This window comes from Urocitellus parryii, chromosome 7, assembly GCF_045843805.1.
Source record: "Urocitellus parryii isolate mUroPar1 chromosome 7, mUroPar1.hap1, whole genome shotgun sequence".
NCBI lineage: Eukaryota > Metazoa > Chordata > Mammalia > Rodentia > Sciuridae > Urocitellus > Urocitellus parryii.
Window position 1 is genome coordinate 143,233,463 of NC_135537.1, and position 3,587 is coordinate 143,237,049.

A 3,587-nucleotide genomic window follows, 5' to 3' on the forward strand; every position below is an offset into this window, starting at 1 on the left:
CCCATGGGTGAAGCTATGCTCACTTGTTCCTTTGTAACATAACCCCTTGCCCTGTTTAGGATAGAATCTTCCATGGAAGTGCCTTGTGTGTGTCCCCTTCTCTTACTGTGCCCTTAGGTGTGGCTTACCCAGGTGTCAGTCAACCTGCTGACAGTGGACATCATGAAGATAGACTCAGCCCCCTGAAACCTGACCCCTTGCCTCATTTGAATAGCTTCCCTCAATAAAAGGGGTCAGCGCTGCTTTCTCTCTCTCTCTCTCTCTCTCTCTCTCTCTCTCTCTCTCTCTTTCTGCGGACCCTTAAGGTCAGAGGAGCCGTCACAGCACCCCCAAACAAAAAGGTATTTGTGTCTCTTGTGTGGTTATTTCGTGCAGCCCAGTTAGCCCAATTTAACTAGAGTGACCCCTGAGCCTTTTAGTCTCGAGAACGGAAACCCGGCACTCAGTTCTGGAACATTTCTTGCATTACTCCCCTGCCCTTGCATTACTCAGTAGATGACCCACCACATATACACACATACTCTGCCCAACTCCACCTCATTTATCTTCTCTGTTCTTTCTCAAATTCCTGTTTCTTGTATATTAGAATCTCCAAATGACCCCAATTCCCTGTCTTTTCTCTCATACTTCTCATTTTTCTTCCTTTTTTCCCCACTGACTACCTCAATCCTATTTCTTCAGTTCTACTTTCCAAACTTATCATTCTCTTTTTGTCAATTCTGACTTCTAACAATGCTAGTAAATACCTGTCAAACAACTCTCTGTAGGAAGAGTGGTGAAGAAAAGCCTTGATTTGTAGTATTTGCCCATTTCCATAGTACAAATATTTCCCTCAAGATTGATTTCAAGCTTAAATCTCTAAAGATGGCATTGGGATGCACAATATAAATCATATTACTATTTCTATCATATAGATATAATAGACATAAACAATCTCAAGATTATAGATAAGAAATCATTTGGAAGTGATGAGTTTTTAGTATTATTTTTGTTTTAGTATAATTTATTTGATTGTGACATTATAGAACCAGATTTTAATAATGACAGCAATTCTTCCAGCAATAGTCAGTTATCTGGACAGAACAATTCCTGTGATGGTGTTAAACTGCTGGGAGAAGATTATCTTGTCTTCTTCATCCAGTTGCCTATGTCACTGATGGTACATGGGACTGGTACAAGGCAGGACTTTGCTTCCTTGAGAGTGTGCTAAGTATTCATTTTGGCTGCTTAGTTCAAGTTAAGGAGCAGACAAAATACAAAAACAAAACAAAAACAAGTCCAGTGCCATGGCCCATGCTTATAATCCCAGCAACTCTGGAAAGGCTAAGACAAGAGAATCTTGAGTTCAAAGACAGCCTCAGCAAGGGCAAGACACTAAGCAACTCACGGAGACCTTGTCTCTAAATAGAATTCAAATATCAGCTGGGGACACTGCTTCAGTGGTCAAGTGCCCCTGATGAGTAGTTCATTACACACACACACACACACACACACACACAAAGAAAAGAAAGAAAGAAAGAAAATAATGACAGTGATTCAACAACTATCTTGCAAAATTCCTGAAAATTCAACAATTGGCTATAGCAACCTGGTATGATATATTACTTATATCAGAGTAATCTCTCAAAAGCAGTTCTGATCATGTCAGGCCCCAGAGTGAAGCTCTTTATTGCTTCTCTGCCTAGTGAAATCTTCAGCAGTTAAGGCCTAATTCACATTTCATCTTTCTTATTTATTCATCAAACAAATATTGATTAGGTATCTACAATGGGCAAAGTCTAAAGCAAGATGCTGAGGATATGAAGATAAATAACATACATTTTCTCTCTTTAAGGCACCCACAGTGTAGTTGAAGAAAGTAAAACTTAAATTATGTTTATAAGCACATAGAAAAGATATGCACAAAGTACAAGAATGCCTAGCAAATGACTAGTTCAGCCTGGAGGATTCTGCCAAGGAAAAACTTAGCTTGTCTTTCTTTGTCTTTTGTTTTGCGTCTCTTTATGTTACCAGGCTGGCCCCTGGGCTCAAGCCATCTTCCCTATCATCCTGCCTCAGTATCCAGAGTATCTAGGAATACAGGTGAGTGCCACAGTGCCTGGATTTTCCTTTTCTTTAACATCTATTAGTGGTTTGGGTCTTTTTATTTTATAAGCATTACACTTTGATTATCACAAGCCATAAAGGTAAAATGTAGTGTTCATTTTGAAGACTGCTGAAATAAACTACTGACTTATTCACTTATGTGACAATGTTTTAGACTGAAGTAACATAGTATTTCTTTAGGCTATCAATGTATGAGAAAGGTAGGAATACTAATGCATGTACTATGGTTTCTGAAATGTTTACAAAGATGATATGAAATGTCATAGAAAAAGCATGAAGCTCTGGGTATGTAGCTCAGTGGCAGAGTATTAGCATACCTCAGGACCTTCAAAAAGAAAAAAAGAAATGATAACAAAATGGAATTAATCCATGGCAGTGGATGAAATATACTTAAAATTTGCAACTGCCCCATAGCTTCCCACATAAAGAATATGTATAAATATGAATGTATGTATGTGAATGCATGTATGTGAATGTATGTATGTATGTGTGTATATATATATATATATATATATACATTTTTTATGAAATTAGTACTTTTTTTTGGTACTCAGGAGTGCTTGACTACTGAACCACACCTCCACACCTTTTTAATATTTTATTTAGAGACAAGGTCCCGCTGAATTGCTTAGCACTTTACTAAATTGCTGAGGCTGGCTTTGAACTCAGGATCCTCCTGCCTCAGCTTCCACAGCTGTTGGGATTGCAGGTGCATGCCTCCGCACCCAGCCTATTGATAAGCACTTTATCAGAGGCTCATAAACTTTTTTCTGATCCAAAATACTTAAGGCTATAATCCCATTTTGGAATAGGAATAATTGATCTGGAAGAACTCTGTAACTGTTGTAAAAAATAGATCCAGAAAGTTGAAGTGAGTTTTCTAACACCATACACATAATGGTTGAGCTAGGGTGTTAAGTGCCTCACTAAATTGCTGAGTGCTGGTTTTGAACCCTCAATCCTGCTACCTCAGCCTCCCGAATTTCTGGAATTATAGGCCTGCACCACTTTGCCGGGCTTCTATTGTAATAATTTTTGAAGCAAGTCAATAGCTTAGGCTCTTGAGAAAGTCTTCAAGACCCATAATTTTCCAAGTGAATTGTCATATACTTCTCTCTCTCTGAAAAATTAGAATTTATGGTGTCAGGAAACATTTAGCCCAGAATATAAAAAGTTTATCAATTCTACTTGGGGGTTTTGTGGTGAATTCATTCTCTCTATTCATGAGATATTCTGTTCTTTCTTCTGCTCCTCAGACACTTTAGTAAAATTTAAAGACTTATAGGAAATTAAAAGTAGCTTTTTATGAAGAAAAAAGAAAGAAAGAAAGAAACTCTGCCCCTCACCCCCAGTACTGGGGATTTAACCTAGGGGCACTGTGTTCTACCAGTGAGCCATTCCTCAGTCCTTTTTATGGTTTCATTTTGAGCCAGGTCTCACTAAATTGCTGAAGTTGACCTTGAACTTGCAATCCTCCTGCT

At 38.3% G+C, this 3,587-nt stretch overlaps 1 non-coding gene across 1 annotated transcript; it reads left to right on the forward strand.

Annotated features, from left to right (window-relative positions):
• Positions 1–1,054: 1,054 nt before the first annotated feature.
• Positions 1,055–1,253, forward strand: LOC113182899 (small nucleolar RNA SNORA74). Its single transcript, XR_003300800.1, has one exon. It is a non-coding gene; the product is annotated as a small nucleolar RNA SNORA74 (small nucleolar RNA).
• The last annotated feature ends 2,334 nt before the right edge of the window (positions 1,254–3,587 follow it).